General features: G+C 45.4%; 1 protein-coding gene and 1 pseudogene across 1 annotated transcript in view; one reads left to right on the top strand and one right to left on the bottom strand.

Annotated features, from left to right (window-relative positions):
* The window catches only part of GRIN2B (glutamate ionotropic receptor NMDA type subunit 2B), a 1069942-nt gene that overhangs the window by 813480 nt on the left and 228553 nt on the right, over positions 1-27909 (bottom strand). The window lies entirely within an intron of this gene.
* Positions 532-635, top strand: LOC134959275 (U2 spliceosomal RNA; annotated as a pseudogene).

Below are 27909 nucleotides of genomic sequence, written 5' to 3'. Positions count from 1 at the left end.
GGGGCAATTTTTTTTTTCAAGTACAGGTTGAGTATCCCATATCCAAATATTCCGAAATACGGAATATTCCAAAATACGGACTTTTTTGAGTGAGAGTGAGATAGTGAATTTTTTTTTTACTGATGCCTCAATGTACACAATCTTTGTTTAATACACAAGGTTATTAATAATATTGTAATAAATGACCTTCAGGCAGTGTATATAAGGTGTATATGAAACATACATGAACTGTGTGAATGTAGACACGCTTTGTTAAATGCACAAAATAATAAAAAATATTTGCTCTAATCACCTTCGGGCTATGTGTATAAGGTGTATATGTAACATAAATGCATTCTGTGCTTAGATTTAGGTCCCATCACCATGATATCTCATTATGGTATCTAATTATTCCAAAATACGGAAAAATCCCATATCCAAAATACCTCTGGTCCCAAGCATTTTGGATAAGGGATACTCAACCTGTATATAAATGAAAGGAGAAAATCAAGTGGAGGAATAATAAGACTTATGACAGAGAGTGAGAGTTTGGTGGCTTCTCGGCCTTTTGGCTAAGATCAAGTGTAGTATCTGTTCTTATCAGTGGAGAATCACCGGGCCGCCTATCCCTGCGTCGTGGGGGTAATTGTCCCCCTACGATGTATAAGGGAACGGCCTGGTGTAGTATCCGCGGTAGAGAAACACAGGGTGGAGTACCTGTTCTTACACTAGGAGCGTGAGAGGTTCCTAGATGTGGAATGGAGAAACACCCTGTGGAGTATCGTGCCGGGGTGTGGCGGGCCCCTGGTCGAGAGTGGAGAAAAACTGGGCTGAGTATTCCTATCTTCGTATGGGCTGATGGAACCCTTACGTTGTTTAGGAACAGCCTGGTCTAGTACCTACTCTTGTACTGGGGGTTGACCCTGGCATAGAGCAGTACGAAGCTTGGTCTGGCTGAGAGGCTGGAAGCTGCTTAGAAGCTCGAGGTGAAACGTGCCCCTGGTGTTCTGGATGCCAGGGGTGCCTGAACCCGCACTGGTGAACGGCTCCCACCACGTGCACAGTAAGGCACTTTGCACCGCTCACCTCCCCAACTTCTGGTGCACCACATCCTTTGCCCTGGCCTTTTGGCTAGGGCAAGGATAATTTTTTACCCCCCCCCCGGCCTTCTGACTGGGGCTTATTTATTTATTTATGCCCACATTATGTTTTGCACTTGCACCTGCACTTGCACAGCATTTAGCACTTATTTTTGTTTTTCGTAGTGTGTCACGTTCACGTTTTCGTTTGGGGTTTAGGTGAGACCCTTATGGGCCGCCCTCTCCTCTACGTTGCTGAGGTCCTCTCCACGGGGGGAGGACCAGACGCAGTTATCGGTCCCCAGGGGGACGCTTCGGCCAACCCTGGGGACACCCGAGGGTTCCCCTGCGCTTCGGCAAAGGGGGACCCACAGTCCCTTTGTTCCCTCAGTAGGCCTTTTGGCTCTGAGGGTTAGAGGAGTAACGGGGCCCTTCTCCTTTGGGAGAGGGTCCAAGAACCTATGCCCCCAGCACGTTTGGTCACAGACACTGGGTGATGAAGCACCGCACCTCGGGCTTCAAGTGGAAAAAACAAAACAAAAAAAAACAAAAACTTTTTGCTGCTCGTGCGTTCAACTTGACGCCGCCTATGGGGGAGTGTATTTTAGCATAGCAGGGCTGCGATCGCTTGTGCAGCCCTGCTATGCTAAAAAAGTTTAGTGCAAAACAAGACCAGGGTCAGACCTACTTACCCTGTGCGACGGATCCAGCAACGAAGGTCCCGGGATTGACGTCAGACATCCGCCCTCCAAACGCCTGGGTACGCCTGCGTTTGGATCTCTATGCCTGGCAAATGGTGAGTAGACGCCCCGGAATGCCTTCCGCCTGTCAGTCTTCATGTGATCACTGCTGCGATCCCTTTCTGCACTGGCGGCATCGCTGCCCGGCGACCACTATCGCCGGGCAACGACACGCGTGCGCATTGCGGCCGCCGCGCATGCACAGTTCCGACCCGGTCGCACCGCAGCGAAGAACCACTGCGTGCGAACGGGTCGGAATGACCCCCTTTGTACGCTCTCTAATGTGTTTATATCCTTCTGAAGATATATCCTCCAGAACTGTACTCAGTATTCCAGATGAGGCCGTACCAATGACCTATACAGTGGTATTATTGCTTAGTTTTTTCCTGCTACTGATTCCTCTTCCTATGCAACTAAGGGATCGGTATGAAATACCTACAGTAGCAGTTTTTTTCATGTTACTGATTCCTCTTCCTATGCAACTAAGGGATCAGTATGAAATACCTTCAACTAAGGGATCGGTATGAAATACCTACAATCAAAATCCCGACGGTCAAAATTCCGACAGCAATTGACCGACGGTCAAAATCCCGACAAGGTCAAAATACAGACATGGACAAAATACAGTGTCATTAATGGGCTTCTCCGAAGCCCTCCCTTTTAATGTGAAGAGATACCACATCTATTCACGCAGCGACGGCATGGCAGGCTGTTTTAGCAGGGCGCCGGTAAAGGGGCAGAGCACATTTTGCCCTTTAAAAATCATGCAGCGTTTGGCGCCCTTCTAAAACAGCCTTATATGAAGACTATGTTACTTTGAAAAAAACATGTAGTCATACATGCATACTCTCCCAGAATGTGTGGGAATTTTGAGGCGCTCCGACAGAGTAGAACAGCGTCCCAGCCACTCCTTAAGTCCAGGGGCCATTTCTGCTCTGTGCCGTTCTGCCATAAATCATGGTAATGAGCACCCGGGGGAGGGTAAGTTTTGTTGATGCTATTCGTACCCTTCTACATAGATGTCAACCGAGATCTCCCAGATGGTCATCTTAAAATAATAATCATTGTGTCTTCTGCACATTAACTAATACATACTAGGGTAACCTATCAGGTGTTAAGAGGCCTACAATCCACCAAGCAGTGAAAATGTTAAACAAAACTAATCAGCCGCATTGTATGCTTATACCACGATTACTTTAGATTATACAGTAGAAGTTAGTTGAACTGATAAAAGTGCTGCAAAAATAACTTTTATACCACGTTCACACTGCCTTGAAAAAATAAGATTTTACTTACCGATAAATCTATTTCTCGTAGTCCGTAGTGGATGCTGGGGACTCCGTCAGGACCATGGGGGATATAGCGGCTCCGCAGGAGACAGGGCACAATAATAAAAGCTTTAGGATCAGGTGGTGTGCACTGGCTCCTCCCCCTATGACCCTCCTCCAAGCCTCAGTTAGGATACTGTGCCCGGACGAGCGTGCATAATAAGGAAGGATATTGAATCCCGGGTAAGACTCATACCAGCCACACCAATCACACCGTACAACCTGTGATCTGAACCCAGTTAACAGTATGATAACAACGAAGGAGCCTCTGAAAAGATGGCTCACAACAAGAATAACCCGATTTTTGTAACAATAACTATGTACAAGTATTGCAGACAATCCGCACTTGGGATGGGCGCCCAGCATCCACTACGGACTACGAGAAATAGATTTATCGGTAAGTAAAATCTTATTTTCTCTGACGTCCTAGTGGATGCTGGGGACTCCGTCAGGACCATGGGGATTATACCAAAGCTCCCAAACGGGCGGGAGAGTGCGGATGACCCTGCAGCACCGAATGAGAGAACTCCATGTCCTCCTCAGCCAGGGTATCAAATTTGTAGAATTTAGCAAACGTGTTTTCCCCTGACCAAGTAACTGCTCGGCAAAGTTGTAAAGCCGAGACCCCTCGGGCAGTCGCCCAAGATGAGCCCCCTTCCTTTTGGAAAGGGCTTTTACCGATTTTGGCTGTGGCAGGCCTGCCACAGAATGTGTAAACTGAATTGTATTACAAATCCAGCGAGCAATCGTCTGCTTAGAAGCAGGAGCACCCATCTTGTTGGGTGCATACAGGCTAAACAGCGAGTCAGATTTTCTGACTCCAGCCTTCCTGGAAACATATTTTTCAGGGCCCTGACAACGTCAAGTAACTTGGAGTCCTCCAAGTCCCTAGTACCCGCAGGTACCACAATAGGTTGGTTCATGTGAAAAACAGAAAACACCTTAAGGAGAAATTGAGGACGAGTCCTCAATTCTGCCCTGTCAGAATGAAAAATTAAGTAAGGGCTTTATATATGATAAAGCCGCCAATTCTGACACACGCCTGGCTGAAGCCAGGGCTAATAGCATCGTCACCTTCCATGTGAGATATTTTAAGTCCACAGTGGTGAGTGGTTCAAACCAATGTGACTTTAGGAAACTCAAAACAACATTGAGATCCCAAGGTGCCACTGGGGCACAAAAGGAGGCTGTATATGCAGTACCCCTTTTACAAACATCTGAACGTCAGGCACTAAAGCCAGTTCTTTCTGGAAGAAATTCGACAGGGCCGAAATTTGAACCTTAATGGACCCTAATTTTAGGCCCATAGACAGTCCTGTTTTCAGGAAATGTAGGAAACGACCCAGTTGGAATTCCTCTGTAGGGGCCTTCTTGGCCTCACACCACGCAACATATCTTCGCCAAATGCGGTGAAAATGTTTTGCGGTTACATCCTTCCTGTCTTCGACCAGGGTAGGGATGACTTCATCTGGAATGCCCTTTCAGGATCCGGCGTTCAACCGCCATGCCGTCAAACGCGGCCGCGGTAAGTCTTGGAACAGACAAGGCCCCTGCTGGAGCAGGTCCTTTCTTAAAGGTAGAGGCCACGGGTCTTCCGTGAACATCTCTTGAAGTTTCGGGTACCAAGTCCTTCTTGGCCAATCCGGAACCACGAGTATCATTCTTACTCATCTCCCTCTTATGATTCTCAGTACTTTTTGTATGAGAGGCATAGGAGGGAACACATACTCTGACTGGTACATCCACAGTGTTACCAGAGCGTCCACCGCTATTGCCTGAGGGTCCCTTGACCTGGCGCAATATCTAGTTTTTTGTTCAGGCGGGACGCCATCATGTCCACCTTTGGTTTTTCACAACGGTTTACAATCATGTGGAAGACTTCCCGATGAAGTCCCCACTCTCCCGGGTGGAGGTCATGCCTGCTGAGGAAGTCTGCTTCCCAGTTTTCCACTCCCGGAATGAACACTGCTGAGAGTGTTATCACATGATTTTTCGCCCAGCGAAGAATCCTTGCAGTTTCTGCCATTTCCCTCCTGCTTCTTGTGCCGCCCTGTCTGTTTACGTGGGCGACTGCCGTGATGTTGTCCCACTGGATCAATACCGGCTGACCTTGAAGCAGAGGTCTTGCTAAGCTTAGAGCATTGTAAATTGCCCTTAGCTCCAGTATATTTATGTGGAGAGAAGTCTCCAGACTCGATCACACTCTCTGGAAATTTTTTCCTTGTGTGACTGCTCCCCAGCCACTCAGGCTGGCATCCGTGGTCACCAGGACCCAGTCCTGAATGCCGAATCTGCGGCCCTTTCATAGATGAGCACTCTGCAGCCACCGCAGAAGAAACACCCTTGTCCTTGGAGACAGGGTTATCCGCTGATGCATCTGAAGATGCGATCCGGACCATTTTTCCAGCAGATCCCACGTAAAGGTTCTTGCGTGAAATCTACCGAATGGGATCGCTTTGTAAGAAACCACCATTTTTCACAGGATCCTTGTGCAATGATGCACTGATACTTTTCCTGGTTTTAGGAGGTTCCTGACTAGCTCGGATAACTCCCTGGCTTTCTTCTCCGGGAGAAAACATCCTTTTCTGGACTGTGTCCAGAATCATCCCTAGGAACAGTAGACGTGTCGTCGGAAAAAACTGCGATTTTGGAATATTTAGAATCCACTCGTGCTGTCGTAGAACTACTTAAGTGCTACTCCGACCTCCAACTGTTCTCTGGACCTTGCCCTTATCAGGAAAGCGTCCATATTTCTTTTAAGAAGAATCATCATTTCGGCCATTACCTTGGTAAAGACCCGGGGTGCCGTGGACAATCCAAACGGCAGCGTCTGAACTGATAGTGACAGTTCTGTACCACGAACCTGAGGTACCCTTGGTGAGAAGGGCAAATTTGGACATGTAGGTAAGCGTCCCTGATATCCAGTGACACCATATCGTCCCCTTCTTCCTGGTTCGCTATCACTGCTCTGAGTGACTCCATCTTGATTTGAACGCTTGTATGTAAGTGTTCAAATATTTCAGATCTCACCTAGCCGTCTGGCTTCAGTACCACAATATAGTGTGGAATAATACCCCTTCCCTTGTTGTAGAAGGGGTACTTTGATTATCACCTGCTGGGAATACAGCCTGTGAATTGTTCCCAATACTGCCTCCCTGTCGGAGGGAGACGTTGGTAAAGCAGACTTCAGGAACTTGTGAGGGGGAGACGTCTCGAATTTCCAATGTACACCTGGGATACTACGTGTAGGATCCAGGAGTCCACTTGTGAGTGAGCCCACTGCGTGCTGAAACTCTTGAGATGACCCCCTACCGCACCTGAGTCCGCTTGTACGGCCCCAGCGTCATGCTGCGGACTTGGCAGAAGCTGTGGAGGGCTTCTGTTCCTGGTAATGGGCTGCCTGCTGCAGTCTTCTTCCCTTTCCTCTACCCCTGGGCAGATATGACTGGCCCTTTTGCCCGCCTGCCCTTATGGGGACGAAAGGACTGAGACTGAAAAGACTGTGTCCTTTTCTGCTGAGATGTGACTTGGGGTAACAAAAGGTGGATTTTTCAGCTGCTGCCATGGCCACCAGGTCCGATGGACCGCCCCTTTATACAGCAATACTTCCATGTGCCGTCTGGAATCTGCATCACCTGACCACTGTCGTCTGGCAGATATGGACATCACATTTACTCTTGATGCCAGAATGCAAATATCCCTCTGCGCATCTCGCATATATAGAAATGCATCCTTAAAATGCTCTATAGTCAATAAAATCTTGTCCCTGTCAAGGGTATCAATATTTTCAGTCAGGAAATCCGACCAAGCCCCCTCAGCGCTGCACATCCAGGCTGAGGCGATTGCTGGTCGTAGTATAACACCAGTATATGCGTATATACTTTTAGGATATTTTTCAGCTTCCTATCAGCTGGCTCCTTGAGGGCTGCCGTATCTGGAGACGGTAACGCCACTTGTTTTTATAAGCGTGTGAGCGCCTTATTCACCCTAAGGTGTGTTTCCCAACTCGCCCTAACTTCTGGCGGGAAAGGGTATACCGCCAATAATTTTCTATCGGAGGAAACCCACGTATCATCACACACTTCATTTAATTTATCTGATTCAGGAAAAACTACAAGTAGTTTATTCACACCCTACATAATACCCTTATTTGTGGTACTTGTAGTATCAGAAATATGTAACACCTCCTTCATTGCCCTTAACATGAAACGTGTGGCCCTAAAGGAAAATACGTTTGTTTCTTCACCGTCGACACTGGAGTCAGTGTCCGTGTCTGTGTCGACCGACTGAGGTAAATGGGCGTTTTTACAAGCCCCTGACGGTGTCTGAGACGCCTGGACAGGTACTAATTTGTTTGCCGGCCGTCTCATGTCGTCAACCGACCTTACAGCGTGTTGACATTATCACGTAATTCCTAAATAAGCCATCCATTCCAGTGTCGACTCCCTAGAGAGTGACATCACCAATACAGGCAATTTGCTCCGCCTCCTCACCAACATCGTCCTCCTACATGTCGACACACACGTACCGACACACAGCACACACAGGGAATGCTCTGACAGAGGACAGGACCCCACTAGCCCTTTGGGGAGACAGAGGGAGAGTTTGCCAGCACACACCAAAAACGCTATAATTATACAGGGACAACCCCTTATACAAGTGTTTTCCCTTATAGCATTTTTATATATGTAATCATATCGCCAAATAAGTGCCCCCCCTCTCTGTTTTAACCCTGTTTCTGTAGTGCAGTGCAGGGGAGAGCCTGGGAGCCTTCCTCACAGCAGAGCTGAGCAGGAAAATGGCGCCGTGTGCTGAGGAGAATAGGCCCCGCCCCCTTTTCGGCGGGCTCTTCTCCCGGAGTTTGCGAGATCTGGCAGGGGTTAAATACATCCATATAGCCTCAAGGGCTATATGTGATGTATTTTAGCCATAAAAAGGTATTATACATTGCTGCCCAGGGCGCCCCCCCCAGCGCCCTGCACCCTCAGTGACAGTTGGTGACTGTTGGTGAAGTGTGCTGACAACAATGGCGCACAGCTGCAGTGCTGTGCGCTACCTTATGAAGACTGAAAGTCTTCTGCCGCCTGTTTCTGGACCTCTTCAACTTCGGCATCTGCAAGGGGGGTCGGCGGCACGGCTCCGGGACGAACCCCAGGGTGAGACCTGTGTTCCGACTCCCTCTGGAGCTAATGGTGTCCAGTAGCCTAAGAAGCAAATCCATCCTGCACGCAGGTGAGTTTTCTTCTCTCCCCTAAGTCCCTCGTAGCAGTGAGCCTGTTGCCAGCAGGACTCACTGAAAATAAAAAACCTAACTTAAACTTTTATTCTAAGCAGCTCAGGAGAGCCACCTAGATTGCACCCTTCTCGTCGGGCACAAAAATCTAACTGAGGCTTGGAGGAGGGTCATAGGGGGAGGAGCCAGTGCACACCACCTGATCCTAAAGCTTTTATTATTGTGCCCTGTCTCCTGCGGAGCCGCTATATCCCCCATGGTCCTGACGGAGTCCCCAGCATCCACTAGGACGTCAGAGAAATCCGGGTTATTGTACGTGAACGCGCAGTAATCCGGGTTTATGTGCAGTGTGAACGGGGGTCCTGACAAATTCCCGGGTCGTCTGACCCGGTATTTCAACCCGGGAATAAAGAAGGGTTATTCCCGGGTCAATACCGGGTCAGGTGCAAGTGTGAACGGTGTTAAGTGTTCCCGGGTCGATGCGATCCGGGACACTTCAACACTATTGGAGCAGGCGGTGCTTGTAGATCATCTGATCTCCAAGCGCCGCCCCCGCATGTGACCCGGTGACGTCATCGACACGGCAATATGCCGTGTCGGGGCCGCCAGTCTGAACGGGGTCTCAAGCGGGTTGCACCTGGGAAGGTCTCGTGCACGAGTCCCGGGTGCAACCCGCCATTTGACAGTGTGAACATGGTATTAGTATCTGATGTCAGCTGAACCTTTTCACAGAGCACCGTCATTTGGCAGTACACCTTTACAAGGCATTTTCTGACTATGGAACAAGTCCATGATTCCTCTCTCTTTGTTTAGCGTTAATGACCAGTAAATGGCAGGGGTCCCTCACTGATTTCAATCTGCGTTCACAGTACATTAGCAGAGCGCACCAGACCATACCTACTCTGAGACTCCATGACAAGCTTCTATGCTCTTATCTGCTCTGTCTACATCTGGATATCATCAGAATCTGACCTCCCCTAACCAACACTTATCATATTATCATCTAATGCCGACCTTCCCTTTTAACACATAAATGGAGGTAAGCAGCAGAGGTATTAGATTGATGGAGTTGGAGAGCAAAGTCAGAAGGCTCAGCTCCCCCCAAACCCCACCTCCCTCACTACTTGTTTTTCTGCAGGATGGTTACATTTACACCCAGAGCAGGTACAGACTCTGCAGTTCCAAATCATGACCCACAGGAGAAGATAAAATAGGCTGCTGCAGAGACAAAATCCTAAACACACTCAGTTCTCCTGCAATCGGAGACACTTACAGAACACAATATTTCGCATTTTCAAGAGCAAAACTGATTATTCAAAGACTAAGATAATACTGAAGGATACATTTGCTAATCTGGAAATAAAGGAAATGCCTGATGCATACAGATGTAGTAGACTTCAGTGTACTATATACTGATATCGCTGTCCTTATTTTGCTTGCGTCCTTTCTATAGAAACATGTCTTCTGATTAACCTTGATATTAGCACCCTAATTGTTGTGCATTGTCTATTACAGTATGTGTGAAAAGGTGTCTGATGCATCAGTATGTAGAAGGGTGATTCTGTACAACTAATTAGTATACTCAGGTAACAGGTCACAGATGATGGGGCCTGTGAAAGTGAAGAAAATAACATTGTAGAGTGATTGTACACAAATAAAAAGTTTATTCTTATCCTGAACGTAGGCCTAGTAATATTGTTTCAGCAAACTGTATATAACTATATATATATTTCAACCCACCCCTTCTGCAGTCCAACCTTAACCCCCCTTCCTCCCAGAGCCACCCCCCCCACCCCCCCTACTGCAGCCAAATGATATGCCACCTCTGCAATAGTAGCATATGCGGCAGGAGAAACAATTGCATATGCACTTGGTTTACACCAGTAACAAAACCATAGAGGCTTGACAGTGTTAGAATTAAAAGTTAAAGTCACATAAACGAAGTTGTACAGTGGACAGGAACATATACATGGTAAACTTAGTTTATGTGCGATGGCATATCTTGGCATTTCATATCATTTGTCGGGATTCCGGCGTCGCTATTTCAGCTGCCGGGATCCCGACAGCTGGGATCCTGAACGTATACCCATTTGATGTATACAGCTCATGTAATTGCATTTGATGTATATTGTATATATAATTGCGTTTTTTTTCTTGATGCATTTTATGGCTCAGTTTTTTTTTTTTATAGAAAATGCGTCCAAATCTACAAGTAACAAGGAGCTGGAAGATCTAAAAGTTTAGACTGTCTGAATTAGTTGCTAATCAAATTGAAGAAATCAGGGACTAGAGATATCCCATATGGAAGGCACTCGATATCCTGGCTGTCGGGATCCCGGCGCTCTGCATAAAGACGTCGGGATCCCAACTGCGGGATCCCGACAACTATTCTCCCTCTTGGGGTGTTCACGACACCCCTGGAGGGAGAATAAATAGCGCGGCGTGCATAGCGCGGCGTGTGTAGCGCGCCACCGTGCCCGCAAGGGGCTCTTTTGCGCTTGCCCCGCCACCGGCATTCTGGCGTTTGGGATCCCGGCGCCGGGATCCCAAGCGCTGGTATATCGTAGCACACCCATCCCATATGCTAGTTATGGCCAGAAAATTACTTTATGATAAATGCACTGGAAGTAGACCTAAAATCTAGACCACCAAAAACTCATCTCCGCGCTGCCTCTCCCTCTGTAGTGAACGGGTCCCGGGCGAACCCGTTCACGCTGCTACTGACCCGGTATTCAACCCGGGAATAACACTGCTTTATTCCTGGGTTGAATTATCGGGTCAGGCCACCCGGGAATTCAACCATGGCCCTTTCACACCGTACACTGATCCTATGCCGGGTCGATACCAGGTTATTTGTGTAGTGTGAAAGGGGTATTACTGGGGGCCCAACTTATTATACTACTGTAAGAAAAGCCATATATCCAGCAAAAAATGGGTTCTTTGGCCGGAGATTGGGCTCCTGTTGTTTTTTTTTTTTTTGCATGCCTCAGAAGTGTGCGAAAAGAGCGTAACCTCATTGCCCGCAAAGCCATGCCTCCTAATGTGTGATGTTTTGAGTCATGACTATGTGTCACACCCCTATTTTCATCATGCTTGTGGCTTGTCCAGCGCTCTGGGAGCTACTGGGCAGCCCCCAACCTCTACAGGATCATTCATACATCATTCATCACCGCTGCTCAGTGACATCTTCTGAGGGGTTTGACACCAAAATAGCAGAGCAGCTCTGCTACTTTGGTGTCATCCTCTCGGATGGTGTCACTTGGTACAGCATGCATCCTCCTAGATGACACCACTGATTAGAAGACCATGTCCTCACATGGTAATCCCGTGGCTAGCGCATGTTAACCCATAGATTCTGGGTTAAGTGCCCAAAGGTATGGGTTATAAGCACAGGCGTGCGCAGACGCGGGGGTGCCGCTCCGGACTACCCCCCTCTGCCGAGTAACGGACTACCTATGTCCTGGATGGGGGAAGGGGGAGCAGACTATAATGCGGCGGAGGAGGTAAGTCCGGAGTTGGAACCCTGTGCTACGCTTGGGGCACCTATGGTAAGGACAGAAGCCGCCATCTACTGCAGATTTCTATTTGCACCTCAGGGAGGTGCCAACAGAAATCTATGCTAAGTGCAGCCTCTGCCTGGGCACATAACCCAGTCCCAGGTAAATTAATCTGTCCCTTAGTTGCTCTGGTGATATTTTACTTGTATATTGCAGCAACAGTGACAATATGCAGTGACAGAACATCTGCGTTGTTGTCGCATGTTAATAAATTCTTAAATTTGCTGCCCTAAACGGACAGGTCAATACTAACATGACTGATATGATTCAAGATGATTGTGGTGAATGCAAAAGCCACACCATGATGTTTAGCATCTGGTGCAGCTGTAAATCAATAGAAATCAATAGAACAGCCTCAGAAGAGTGACATTAGGCAATGAAAAAAGGATGGGTTTTGAGGAATAAAATAAGGAGCACTCTAGGTAATAGTTCTTTATTATTATTACATTTCTTTTCCTAACCTTCGTATTTTACCCACAACTCCCTACCCATGAAAAGGGCGTAATGTGTGGTATCACGGGGACACAGGAAAAACTGTACTTGGGAAAAACCCTCTTTACTCAGAACTCACATACATTGGGCATACATGTACGCCAGATATTCAGCACAGCAAGCATTTTTGTTGCATAATAAATATTAATGACAGCTATATAAATAAAATGTGGACATTCAGCATTGCCAAAAACAGCGTACACTGTCACTAACATGGAAACTAGTACTTAAAATTCCGTGCATTGTCTCATGATACTAATAAAATTGCTATTATAGCTCTAAATATGCTATAAATCATATTCTATCTGACTCATAATAAGTATAGTCAGAGCTGTAATATATAGTTTTATGATTACAGGCCTTTGCAGTTCTGCTTATCACACACTTACTAGTAGGAAGGTCAGACTGAGAGCAATATAATGCACGTAGGCAACAGTGGGGAATCACCATTGCTATCTTCCTTCTGCCACATTTCTCTACTCTCCACTTTGTTGTAACCTCTGCGCCTAATGTAGGAAAGGGAGGGGCCATAGCGATGAGTGAGAAACTGGAATAAAACTAGTTTGTTTAAAAAATGTAATAAAACTGCTCACCTGATCACACAGTACATGTGAATATGCTAATTACTAGTCACTTTTTTGTCATTTGCAGCTTATAACGATTACATTGTACTCTTGGGTAGTATAATAACTATCTTATGAGATCTGCTCAAACTATACGACATGTTATTTCATATGCCTTTTTAGCAATGTGATATAATTGCATTTATATTGTTCTATGACATCAAAGCCTTGAAACACATTTCACACATTGGGCCTGATTCATGTTAGGTTGTTAATGCGGCGCATGCGGCAAACTGCTGATGTTTGGAACTTTGCCGTACTGCGCATGTGCAGAATGGGTTTGCGACGTCTGTCGTGCTACGTAATCAGACCATCAGTGATTGACAGTCTGATGCCATTTGGCGGAAGAGAGGGGGCGGCGACAGCCTGCGTTTCTCCAAATGGAGGCATGTCACCACAGTTGCGGGGCAGGGACAAGGCCAGGATCTCAGTCAGAAGATGTAGATTTCTTGGCCTCTTGGTAGGTCGGCTTGCGTGATCCCCGACCAATGGTTTTGGAAATGATCCGATACTGCATCCTAGGACGCAGCTTGAATCAGTAATGCATGCAAGAGGTGTGATGCTTCCTCCTGCTGCATTACCATATTTGTGCTATCCCTGCAACTTCGAAATAGCTACTCCAAGTACATCTGAATCAGGCCCGTTGTTTGGTCAAGTGTTGGAAAAAGATATGACCTGATTTAACATATTATTACTATTTAACCACATGCCTAGCATAGTTGCATCAGATGCGACCACACCAGCAAGTCCTTTATCTGACCTCTTCGGGAAATTTCCCGCTGAAGCAGCTCTCCTCCCTGTACCCTCCCCACATGGCAGCTGCAGTCAATAGCAGCCGATGGTGAAGTCTAAATTAACACAGACCCCGCCCCTTGCCAAGCTCCCCTGCCCCCCACATACCTGGTGGCTGTTCCGGCTGTTAAAATGAAAGTTGCGAAGGTCACAATGTTTTCGATGTTCCTGATGTTCCAATGCTGCCTACTAATGCTCCGATGATTGAAAGAATCCTTTTTATTTTTATTTTATTTTTAATAAATATTAAAAAAAAAATCTTGTCAATTTCTGAGTGGTTTTTTAAAACATTTTTTGTCAGTTAAGTGGTTAATCTGCATATATGGTTAAATTGTCTCAGTCTGAGAATGTCATTATTAGTTACTTATTGTACATGGGGAATATTGGCCCTCATTCCGAGTTGTTCGCTCGCAAGCTGCTTTTAGCAGCAGTGCACACGCTAAGCCGCCGCCTACTGGGAGTGAATCTTAGCTTAGCAAAATTGCGAACGAAAGATTCTCTAAATTGCGAATAGAAATTTCTTTGCAGTTTCTGAGTAGCTCGAGACTTACTCTGCCACTGCGATCAGTTCAGTCAGTTTCGTTCCTGGTTTGACGTCACAAACACACCCAGCGTTCGCCCAGACACTCCCCCGTTTCTCCAGCCACTCCCGCGTTTTTCCCAGAAACGGCAGCGTTTTTTCACACACACCCATAAAACGTCCAGTTTCCGCCCAGAAACACCCACTTCCTGTCAATCACACTACGATCACCAGAACGAAGAAAAAACCTTGTAATGCCGTGAGTAAAATACCAAACTTCTTAGCAAATTTACTTGGCGCAGTCGCAGTGCGAACATTGCGCATGCGCGGTTAGCAGAAAATCGCTGCGATGCGAAGAAAATTACAGAGCGAACAACTCGGAATGAGGGCCCTTGTGCCTGGTATTGAATCCCATTTTACTGATAAGCGTTTCTTTCTTTTACTTCTCTCTATGGATTATACATGTCATAGTCAATCATTCTCCATGTCTTATATTTTTACTTGTTTGTTTTGATATTGTTTTACTGCCCTATAGTAGCTAAATACTATTTACTTTTAGATAAAGTCTGTGTGTATGTTGTACAAGACATGGCTGTGATGTAAAAACTTTCTGCCTGGAAAGTTTGCTGCAGAATAAAAATGAGATTGCAAGATTTTTGTGTCTTTCTTTTTTCTCTACCCCTCCGGGTAAATATATTAATTCCAATTCCATTCACTTTCTCATATCACAGAGTTTATTTTCTGGTAATAAGAAAATTAATAAACCTCACAAGGCCCCCTATGCCTCGGGGGCCCCTCTATTCCTAATGACCTACAGCAATTGCATGAGCTACTCAGATTGTTCTTATGACACAGGTAAGGTGTTAGTTAAAATGAGTGAATCAATAAACCAGCAGAGCCAGGGCAGAGTAGCTTAATTGGGACATGTAGACGCATATTTGGTGTATGAGAACCCCAGCCAGTCACAAGCTACAGACATTTCACACTGCACAGACAAGCCCTGACATTGAGCACGCATCTACTGACCCTCTCCTGACATTTCACCATATTTACACACATCAGTTTCATTCAAGTTAAATGACTTTTCTCAGCTCCACTGAAGAATTTACTTTACTGGGAGACAACAGAATTGTGTAGAGAATTGTCCAACCTTCAATCACCCCTAGGAACATCTGGGTTGGGCAACCGTTGCCGGCTGCCGGGATCCCAGTGGTCAGCATACCAACCCCAGGATTCTGGCAGCAGAATGCGGGGGGGGGGGGGGGGGGGGGAGATGGGTGTCTGGGGCACAACAAACCCCTTGCAGGTTCGCTGCCCTCGCCATGCAACGGACGTTGGCATGGGGACCACCAGGATCCTGAGCGCCGGTCACATGACCGAAACCTGAATATCCTTACTGTGCATAATGTATAATACAAGGCCCATCTGATATACTAATTTTTAATAGATTCTTTAATAGGTGGGTTGGGCCATAACTATAAAGATGGGAAAAGCTTAATGTTTAAATAGGGAAAATATTGCAATAATCCTCCACTAAAGAACCATTTACTTTTTCAGGTTTTTTTTCATATGTTTTGATAATAATTGATGATTTTATTATCACCTGAATAATTAAGGTGGAAACGCTGTAAATACTGTAGCTGTCAACATTCCAGATTACACAATGACACGAATGGTCAGGGAGCAGGCAGATTGCTTTGTGCTCTCTGTTGTCACGTGACCCTCCCTCACTTTTATCATATTTCCTCACTTGGAGGAAGTTAAACTGTTTGTTATCTTTTCACCCTGTCATGCAAATGAAGGGTGTCCTGTTGGATGTAACTGTTGGATCCATGTTGTGTGTTATGAAACACTACAGGGTACCAATGCTTTTCTCGGTGACTGTGCTGTCAAAACAGTGGTACTTCGCAATCAGCAACTTCACCAAGTTTCCTTATTTTATCTTGATACTCGAAGCCAAACATTGTGGCCCACATCACAGATAAATGAATATGGGCCTATAACTAGGTGTGTTACCAGTATAGAAAGTCATCCATACAAAAGTTTCAATTGGTTTCCATAGATGCGTCAATCACATGCGATACTGTATGGGTAGGACTTGGAGAACTAATACTGTATTGGTAGGACTTGGAGAACCCATGACCTGCCTCCTGGGCATCCTCACTCACCTCTGTAAAAATCACATTGCTGCTCTGTCATTTACAACTATTACTAACAGGTGCCCAAATGTCATTACAATGGGACAGCACCTGAAAACAAAAGTAATGAAACATACTGTAATGTCTGCAGTGCCAGGCCTCACAGGGGAAGGAGGGGCCATCTTGGCTAGGATTCTTGGCCTCCATTGCCACGGTGATATGATATGTCTCTGAAAGATAACGGACAGCTTGTACAGTCACACCTCCATGTGACCACACAGCCTGTCTTGTGTTTGTGGCCCTGTCCTGCAGTCTCCAATCGACAAGATGTAGCAGGGCTGCCTGAAGTGACCCCGTAGATGCAGAGTCCATTTAATATTAACAAAATAATAGGGGCTAACAAGAAAAAGGACAGTAAGACAAAACAATGTGGATAGGACGCACCAGGAGACTGTAGTAAGTGATTTTATATGCAGCTCTGTGTGTGGTCTGTATACGGAGCACAACAGAATTTGTAAAGGGGGGCAGCTCGCTCTTCCCAAACATGAGACAGGCGCCAAAACTAGAGGAGTGGAAGGCGGTCAGGTAAAATACAGCTGCCACGCTCAGAGCCGCCCCGACCATTACGCCGGCTTAGCAAAGGAGCCTCAGTCGAAACTCAGCAGGGCCACTGTACGGCTGCCAGATGGGTAGGCACAGGGTGTGGGGGCTGGCCGGAATCACTGTAGGAAGCTGGCTGACACATTGCTGCCTTCAAGTAGGCAGGGCCACCAGTACTGATGGGGGTGCCAGCACAGTAATGTATTTTGCCCATGACCTTTAGCCCCACCCCCAAGATGGCAGGACAATGAAGAGGCTTCTCTATATTAAAGAGTTGGACCCCACAGCTATCCATGCTGGAAAGACTCTGATTAAACCTGGCTGACCTGTGCTCCTCCTCCCCTCTGTGCTCAGTTCCTGTCTGGTCACTTCTGCCCCTGACCACTCCCTTTACTTCACACTGTAGGTTTGTCTGTCTTGCCCAGTCACCAGTGCATATGTCTCCCCGTCCCTCCGTGTGAATATCTAAAGCCCCCCTAGTCACCAGTCTGCATGTCTTCAGATCCCCCTGTTACCAGTGTATATGTCATCCCCAGGCCCCAGTATGTACGTCTCCAGCCACCTGCCCAATCACCAGTGTATATGTCCCTCCAGGCCCCAGTGTGTATGTTTCCAGCCCCCCGCCCAGTCACCAGTGTATATGTGCCCCCAGGCCCCAGTATGTATGTCTCCAGCCCCCTGACAAATCACCAGTGTATATATCCCCCCAAGCCCCAGTGAGTATGTCTTCAGACCCCACTGTCACCAGTGTATATGACACCCCCAGGCCCCAGTATGTATGTCTCCAGCCCCCTGTCCAATCACCAGTGTATATGTCCCTCCAGGCCCCAGTGTGTATGTTTCCAGACCCACACCCAGTCACCAGTGTATATGTCCCCCCAGGCCCCAGTATGTATGTCTCCAGCCCCCTGACAAATCATCAGTGTATATGTCCCCCCAAGCCCCAGTGTGTATGTTTCCAGCCCCCCGCCCAGTCACCAGTGTATATGTCCTCCCAGGCCCCAGTGTGTATGTCTCCATATGTAAACCCCCCCCCCCCCCCCCCACACACACACACACACACACACACACACACACACACACAGATCACCGGTGTGTGCTCCCCTGTCACCAGTGTATATGTTCCCCCAGTTACCAGTGTGTATGTCTCCACATCCCCCCTCTGGCCACAGTGTGTATATCTCCATGTAACCCTCACTCACTGGTGTGTATGTCTCCAGCCCCCTTGCCACCAGTGTATATTTCCCCCCTGGCCACAGTGTGCATGTCTCCATTCCCTCACCCCCAGTCACCAGTGTGTATGTCTCATTTCCCCCCTCTGGCTGCAGTGTTTATGCTAATCCTTATCTGTTCTTCTTAAGCCTACGCCAGCTATTTTGCTCTTTTCTTTTCTGTACTAGCCTTTCGGCCTGTTACCGACTGCGCCAGTCTCTCTGCTCTAGCACTTGCTCTGCCGGTGGAAACTTCTCTACTCCAGCCCTATCAATGCCAGCCTCTCTGTCCTTGCCCTGTCTGCGCCAGTTTTTCTTTCCTTCCATTTTCGCCATCCCACTCTTTATGCCTGCTCCTCTACCCTTCCCCTATGTCAGTGTACCTCACTGCCCTCTGCCAGTGCCATTTTCTCTCCATCTGTTTCCATTTTGCGTATGTCTGTTCCTTCCTTTCCCCATATTTGTGCATTTGTCTCTTATTTTGTATGTACATCTCTGTCTTCCAGTCTCTCTCTTTGCCTCCCTGCCATTGTGCATCTCTGCATTGTGTGTCTGTTCTTTCTCCCCCTTTGTATGTTTGTATGTCTGTTTCCATTCACTCCTCTTATATCTGCCCTCCACACCAGCTTCTACATTTGTACAATTACCCATTTTACCTCTGTTTACAAGTAATACAGAATTAGCGATCCGTCTAAGGTGGCCAGATGCTAGAGGTGCCAAGATGATATCTTGCATCTCCCCCCCCAACCTAAAAACATTCTGACGCCCCTGTTCATAACCAATGTACTAACTGGCAGGACTTAAAGGTTCTCATAATTAACCGGTAAGGACAGGGTTTTAAGAGATCAAAGCTTGGAGATAGATAAAGTACCAACCAATCAGCTCCTGTTACTTTACAGGCTGTGTTTGAAAAATTATAGTTAGAAGCTGATTGGTTGGTACATTATCTCCTTCCACTTTATTTGTCTCCAAGATTTGATCAATCTCCCCCCAGGACAGGTATGGACTCATCGGATGCTGGAAGGTAAAAATGTAAGTGTGTTTTCCTTATAATAGTGCAGAAAGAAACTAAAGACTATTCATATATAAATATGTGACATGACAATGTGACTGTGGTTTTCTCCATGATGGCAACTATATGAGCATTACATCAGAACAAAAACATATCATAATGACAACATTTTTATCCTTTGAACCATTTTCAGAATGGCCAAAAGCAACATTCTAGCCTCGCACAGGAGATATACACTTGTCTGGAGTCTGCAAGGTTTGTCAGTTCAACCTGTCACAAAACCATAATCCGGATAAATAGCAAAAGTCATTGTGTTGTTAAAGTAAAATAATATACTGTAACAATAAACTTGCAGAACGGAGATATACTGTGAATGTTTTCTAGCGTGGCTTTGTAGTGCAAATGAGGCAATAGTGTACATCAGACTGTGACTTCTATTTCTTTCTTTTTTTTTGGGGGGGGGGGGGGGGGTTCAAGGCGAGGAAATTATGTGATCTACATAAAAATGCAAAGGCCCTCCTTAGAGTGATAGAGAGACTTCTGCACCCGACATGCTGAGTCGATATCCACTCCGGGCCCAGGATAGCTTGTGAATATTGATGAATTTGGGCATTCTGCCAAGAAGAGAAAACCTTCCTTTTCTGAGCATTATGGAAATCTTGCAGCGTTTATACCCAACTGTGCACACAACATGCTGTGGAGAATACGGCAAATTCTCAGCAAACAAAACCGTGCTAAATACTGGTTTACATAACCCATTTTTCTTATGATAGTTAAGCACATCTCAACCGCCATATGTAGCCATTGCACAAACATATCCTTCGGCAGAGTAGTGGAGTTGTACACTGGCTAGGATTGTGCTTCCAATATTTGTAACACTTAAAGCAGAGGTACGGTATCAGTACTGACTTCTGAGTACGAGGTAGCCAGACTTTGCTAAGGCCGACGGTTCACAAGAAATGGAACGCTATAGTGTGCCTGTCCTATGGATTATGCAAACTAAAGAAGAATTATGGTAACAAAATGATGGCATGCCGCATGACATGTACTGGCATTACATCTATTCATACTTTCTTACCCTACCGACCAGCCCAGTAGACCACTTTAAAAAATGTGGGGAAAAAAGCAGAAGTCCTAGCTGTCATTAGTTCAATAATCACTGCAAGTTGGAACCTCTGGAAGATCGCATTGTTCATTAGCCTGGATGGCTAGTGCTGCTATGATGCATACAAATGCCACTTCTGCACGGAGCTACATATTGCCTTGAGAGAGGCTAGTCATGGCATTATGTGACAAGTGATATGCTATGCACTGTACGCTTTGTATGTGACAGGTCACTGGGGCCAATGCTACAGGCTCATAGAAATCACAGTATTTGCTATGCTCATGTTACCCATGGTATGAGGACCAAGCTTGATGCCACCTTAAAAAGAAATTGCAAGATTTGACACTGGAAGCATTTATGCCTCACACTCTCCTTCCTGGAGTTCTGTTCTCTTTGCGCTGACTCTGGCACTAAACAATCAGCAAAAAACATTAAGAAGGAATTAGAGCCATTTCTCAGGAAGGTTACCTCACAGCAACAAACAACAAAACAAAAATAACTTATAGATTGTACCTGATTTAATCCTTTGCAGTTGAATTCACCTATACCATCTGTCAACCTGTCCATTTTTGGGACTCACCTGTGTATTCGGTAAACCTGTAGCCATAGAAACTAATGAGAGAGCTAGGCTCATTATTTTAATTGTATATTAAATTATATTGTTTATTAATACCACATCTTACATCTGTACATCTTTTTATTTTAAGACTTCAGGACTAGTACACGCTCTGGGCCGTAACTAGGGGTGTCGCTGCCCCACGGTCCTGTATCTGACAGGCAGGATGCCTGGAACCTTATCCTGCAGCCAGTATCGATGCTGCAGTGCCATCCAGAGCATTCTTTGGATACTCCAGACATGCACATTGCAGCCTGCATAGCCTCTTGGAGCATCCTGAGGATGCTCCGGGTAATGTTGGTCCTGTTAATGGTGTAGGCGACCCTGCACCCTAGACGTGACACTGTTACGGCACTGTTCACACTCATATTCTAAGAAAATGAGTATATATGCAAGAAAGTGTAGACAGATTAACTATGCACTTATGATACATTGTGCTTTTACCAATGCTATTATTCTAACAGTGGATAGACGTGAGCAAGGCCTAAGCTTATCATCCAAATATCAGAAGGTCACAAATAAAAAGTGCAGATAATTTTGAGGGGTATAAATTATGTTGTTGAAAGACAGGAATTACAAGTTGCATCTTTGGAGAATGTTACGTGAAGCAATTGAAGTGAATTAATCATCTGTTAAAAGTGATCCAACCTGCAATCAAAAGGACTAATACTGTATCTACTGTATATGACTATGGATTTGAGGGTTACATTACATAATAACGAATTGGAGGAGGAGTGCAGCACAAATCTCCTGTGCTTCTTCCTGCAATACCTGTGGTGTAGTAACTAGCAGCCTGAGAGCAGTAGGGCGTATTCTCCCTCACCTGTCCTTACTACACTTCCTATGTCTGTCACTACACTTATACAAATAACACCTAGGGACCTCTGGCTTTAGTGGATTATTGCTAGTCACTTATGAAATGGAGATTAAGATATTTTTAGAGCCCCTACTGCTTTCACCACAAAATCAAGACACACATGTAACCAAAAGTTTACCTTTGTACATTTATATTTGTAGGTAAATAACCTACCAATCCTGTCAGTACATAGCTTCAAATGTGCACTAAGAACTCACCTGCTCATCAAAGCGTACCCTAACACCACTTAACCTTGTCGCCAGGTCACTCACCCCGCACTCCTACTGTACCTCAGTCATCTCTACCTCCTGCTCTCATGCCCTATCCACATGCTCACCTCTCATGTCATCTTTCAGTCTCCCCTCTACCCTAGATTATAAGCTTCTACGAGCAGGGATATCCTCCTACCTGTTCTCAGAGCCCTCTTTTCTAGCACCTCAATGACTCAGTGGCCATTTAGCCTGGAATTGCTCTCGATCACAGCCGTTCATCTCTTCCAGTGGCTCTACTCCTGCAATTCGTGCTATCACTATTGGAGACAGGTTCCACCTTTCGCTGATGATTGCTCCCTCACTTACCGTTCTTCCCAGCTGTATTGTGTACTGAGAATTGGGGTGCGAATTATTATCTGTGTTCTGTTTATGTCTTGGTTACTGTAATGTTATGCAATGTTCTGTGTACCCTGTATGTCCTACTGTTATTGTATATGTACGGCGCGGCGAACCACTTGTGGCACCTTATAAATAAAATATAATAATAATAATAATAATAAGAGAAAACTGCTACTATAAAGCAAAATGGCAGAATCCTTTTTTTAAACCTGTTTCAAAGGAGAGGTGCGTCAGGGTGCCTCTCCCAGACGATTGCACAGTGCCCTTCAAGCAGTAGCCGGAGCTGTTACAACTTTGCCCTTCTATCCTCCCAAAACTTTGAGAGGATTGTTTTTCAGGACTTTCAGCACCAAGCAAAGGTGTTAATGATCTGGACAAGGGCAAGTACCCTCGTTGTTACCATTAATCATTACAGGAACAACAACATATATATGTTATTTGGAGATTTATTTATCCATCGGAACATTACAGCATAATTATATAGAATCCGATGAACTGTTACTATCAAATTAAGGAAACATCCATGTGAATTGTGTCTTTATTACATATACCAAATGAACTAACAACTTTGAGGATTCTATTTACCTTTAGTAGCAACAAGTTGCAACTGTGTATTCTTTATTGCCAATGGTTGATGTGCATAAATAATACAAGTGTATATTAATAATTTTGTCTGTGGAATTATCAAAGGTTTTAATTACCTTCTTAAATGTCTAAATTTTATATATTAACTCTAGTCTGTTTGCGCTCTTTATTCTCTCGCTTTTATCTGGTATTTCACAGGGTTTGCTAATACCCTGGTTTATGAGAGCAGCAAACAGCACATTAGCAGAGGTTTCTGTTTTCATATGCGCCTTGTTCTTTCTTGGAAAGTGAAAGTACAGTATATACAGATGTATCCTCATACATCTAGCCTCAATGCGCCATGCGGAGCAAGATGCCTGGCGTGTGATCCGCTAGGTCCTGTGCAAATCTGCTAACATTGGGCATTTTGTATGATGAAAATGCGTGTTTGTTGCAACGCAATGCGACTAGGGAACATGAATTACTGATTAATTTGTTATACAGGTATAACACTTGTATACTGTATGTGACTGAGTCTCTAATGTAGCAGCTGCAGGTGCTCCCACCGGTCTGGTTATGCTGCTGGTGGTCACTTACGAGTAAAAGCCAGGTCTGTATAATGCACGGAGGAGGCGGGAGTGCCTTGGGGTTATGGAGGCACTCATTGCTGATCTCCGCATATGTGCCCTGGTGCAAATGCACTAAAGGGATCTCTCCGGAAGCCACCACCAACTGAGCTCTTGTCAGCGGGACAGGCTCAAGGTGTCCCTTTCCATTATGGGGGATCCAGCAGTAGTGTAGCTTCCAGGTGATGTACTGGGGGAAGGCCTCAATACGCATGTCATTCTGGTAGGAACACAGGCTGGCTGTAGCAGCAGGGGATAAGGAAAGCATCTTGCTGTAATGCTGGCTCCTCCTCAGTGACCAGGAGCCAAGAACTGCACTGTGACGTTATGGTGCAGTGCCCACTCCCAGCTTCCAACATTTTGGTGTCACCTGGTGCAGTTTGCACCGCTCTCACCTCACTAGTGACGCCACTTCTTTTATTAGAATGGGGCCTATCCATCGTTGGGGCCAGATGGTCACTCTGCGGAAGAGGCGGTAGGATCAGTTTGGATGCGTTTTCTCATTCCCGGACCTCCTTCCCATAGGAAGGAAAGGGGCTACGGAAATCAGCACCAACTGAAGATGGCATTGTTTCTCGCAAGCAAACTCAGTCAGCTTGGCCGCAATGCGTTTGCGACAGTGACTATTTACACCTGCTCACAAATTGTCACGGGTGCGCACGCACTAATGCATTCCCTATGGAAGCAGGTACATACGCACGTGCCTGCGCACAGCCATCGCGACAAACGACCAACGATTGTGCATAATCACAGGTCAGATGACCATGATCACATCTGTACTACATGGCGTTTCCCCATGTGCAAAAGGCCCATTAGTGATGAGGAAGAGGCCACAGTGTTTAGAAAATGTTAAAATAGCAATTTTACAATCTATATACTGTAAGACAAACATATCTTCATTTATATTATAACATTAAGATACAGACATGCAGCATTCTTTACAATAATCTGATTCATGTAAAATAATGAGGAATAATTGATTGTGATGTTACTGATACTGGGAAATGATGCTCCCGATAATCCTTGCACTGCTGAATATGGGCTTGGAATCTCTGTGCGTGAAGTGTGAGAGGCATGTATGCTTCCCACAGAACCACAGGCACCTAAATTGGAAGCTATGACGATGTGCAGATTGAAGTCGCCCACGGCTACCAGCCGTTCACATGAAGCAATCTGCACAAGGAGAAGATCTGCAAGGAATGAATTCTGGCTGCTCTACAGAGCCAATAAGTGACACTTGCCTGACTCCTACTGCATAATATCATTGCCGTACTAAAAACCTTACTAAGCTTATGATTGGCCAGATGTTTAAGTTCTAGCTGAGGATGACTTTAGACTAAATTGGGCTTTCTGGTATGCCAAAGTAACCATAAGTGTGCTGCAATAAAGAATGAACTATATAGCTCTAAATGATATGCAAAATGCATAGAATGGAGAACTAAAATAAAAATATTGTACATATAGACACAAGCACACACGTACAGTTAAAGAAATGTAAGGGAAAAGGAAAGTCAGTCACTGGCTTCTAAACAACGGCACCATCCAAAAAGATTACAGTGTTGTGTAGTTTGTCAATAACAATCTAACTCATCTCAATTGCAGAAAGTGAAGAAGAGAATTCCACTTGTCAAAGAAATTTCCTCCCCCGGGGACATCAGCCTATGTCCCGTGTCACTGACTTCAATTAATGCATTGCCTTGTTAGCCCATTACACGCTACAGCAAACTTTCCTTATTTTATATATTTCTAGCACATTACTGTATTGTGGTCCCTATGGGTGCAACAGTAACTAGTGCCCAGGAAGAGGCTACACACTGTACAGTGTACATCTGGCTGCACTGCATAGAAAGCACTAATGTGCTCTGCATGGGGGGTAAAAATAGAAAGGAGGTCATATTCCAACTCAGCAATATCCCAGGACCATAGACAGGCCGGAATCATGTGGCAGATTTTGGGAAACAATGTAGGAAATGAAATCCAAAACAAAGCAATTTGTTTGTCCTGTTAAAGAGTTTTCGGTAGAAATGAAGTGTCAGGATTTGACTTCACTTATACACACGTTTATGTCGTTTTTCAGTATAGGATTAGATGGACATAATTTCACATGCCACCACCGGCAGCAGGCAGAGAACCACGTCACTTTTACCTTTATCCTATTAAATTGGCGATTACATAAATGATGCTTATTTTATCATTCTAATCATCTTAATATATTGAACGTGCCCTGATTGTGAAAAAGGAAAATATGGCATAGTGTATTACTTTACATATTTTAGTGCCATCTACATAAACGAGACTACTTTCTGTCTCCACTTCTAGGTCATTAACAAACAAGATAAATTAACTGCTGAACTTTCTGGTACTTCACAATCAACTTGTCAAATCTGAAAAGGTTACGTACACATCTAACAAAGCTCAGTTTAATTCAAATACAAATGTTTTACCTAGTTACTCTAGCAGCATATTAACTCCTTAACATCCACATGTAGTAAAAAGCACATAGCCTTAAACCTATGTGACGTGTCTTGATGAGAACGCCAGTCGCACACTGTCACTGTCAATGACAGCCAAGGAGACCAGAGGGATGGTATGAAACTGCCATGAGCAGTTCCTGGCTGTTCAACCATTTCTGCGTTCTACTGCAACACTGTAATTCTACTGTACATCATGTGACCAGCAGGGCCCCCTACAGGGAAGACTGGGTACTCAGTATAAATGAAGGTACAGTACCTTATACAGACCTATGTTAGAGACTGACACTTGTATATAGTAGGTTGTATTATACTATATATATATTTAAATTACTTTTTAGAGCCAGATATTTACTAAAGGTATTATAAATCGAAAACTCTGTGTTGGCTTATTTACTATCAATATAAACACAGTACATCGTGACTAGAATGGGAACATTTATCAAATACAGAAACCTATAAACTGCAGGATGGTATAGTTGTGGATATCAGGACTTCTATTAATAAATGTTAACTATGTATAGGTTAGTATCAGAAAGCTTTTTATTAACAGTAAGGGTGATAAAACATGTTTTAATCGGGTAGCAGTTGATTTACCGACGGACACAATACCGACGGTCATAATCCCGACAGTCCATGTCGACCTATGTTGACATTGACACACAACCCCTGAAAAACCCATGACGGTATTTTGAAATGTCGGCAATTCAAATGTCGGTATTTTTACTATGTCGGCATTTTGAACATGTCGGTATAATGATTGTCGGTATTTTGACCATGACGATATTTTGCCAGTCAGTCAATGGCTGTTGGGATTATGGGGGTCATTCCGAGTTGATCGTAGCTGTGCTAAATTTAGCACAGCTACGATTATTCACACTGACATGCGGGGGGATGCCCAGCATAGGGCTAGTCCGCCCCGCATGTCAGTGCCGCCCCCCCCCCCCCCACCCCTGCAGAAGTGCAAAGGCATCGCACAGCGGCCATGCCTTTGCACTTCAAGAGTAGCTCCCGACCAGCGCAGCTTTAGCGTACTGGCCGGGAGCTACTCGTCGCTCCCCGGCCCGCATCGGCTGCGTGTGACGTCACGCAGCCGCCGCGGCCCCCCCCCCCCCCAACGGTCCGGCCACGCCTGTGTTGGCCGGATCGCGCCCCCTAAACGGCGGCTAGGCGATCGCTAGGCAACGATGGCTGCCATTCGCCAACGTATGCGCAGTTCCGACCCGAACGCTGCGCTGTGAGAAACTGCAGTGAGCGATCGGGTTGGAATGACCCCCTATGTCCATTAGTAAATCATACCGAAGCTGTTTTAATCATAGTTATTTCTTTCTTTATGCAATCTTTCTATTTTGCAGTTTTTGTTCATACAGGTTGAGTATCCATATTCAAATATTCCGAAATACGGAATATTGCGAAATACAGAATTTTTGGAGTAGAACTGAAATAGTGAAACGTTTGTTTTATGATGGCTCAATGTACAAAAACTTTGTAAATACAAAAAGTTGTAAAAATTATTATATTTGATGATCTTCAGGCTGTGTGTATAAGGTGTCTATGAAACATAAATGAATTATGTGAATGTACACACACTTTGTTTAATGCACAAAGTTATTAAAAATATTGTCTAAAATTACCATCAGGCTGTGTGTATAAGGTGTATATGAAACATAAATGCATTCTGTGCTTAGACTTGGGTCCTATCGCCACGATATCTCATTATGGGATGCAATTATTCCAAAATACAGAATAAGCCAAT

Source organism: Pseudophryne corroboree, chromosome 9, assembly GCF_028390025.1.
Source record: "Pseudophryne corroboree isolate aPseCor3 chromosome 9, aPseCor3.hap2, whole genome shotgun sequence".
Classification (NCBI taxonomy): Eukaryota; Metazoa; Chordata; class Amphibia; order Anura; family Myobatrachidae; genus Pseudophryne; species Pseudophryne corroboree.
This window is presented reverse-complemented; position numbering and strand designations above follow the sequence as displayed.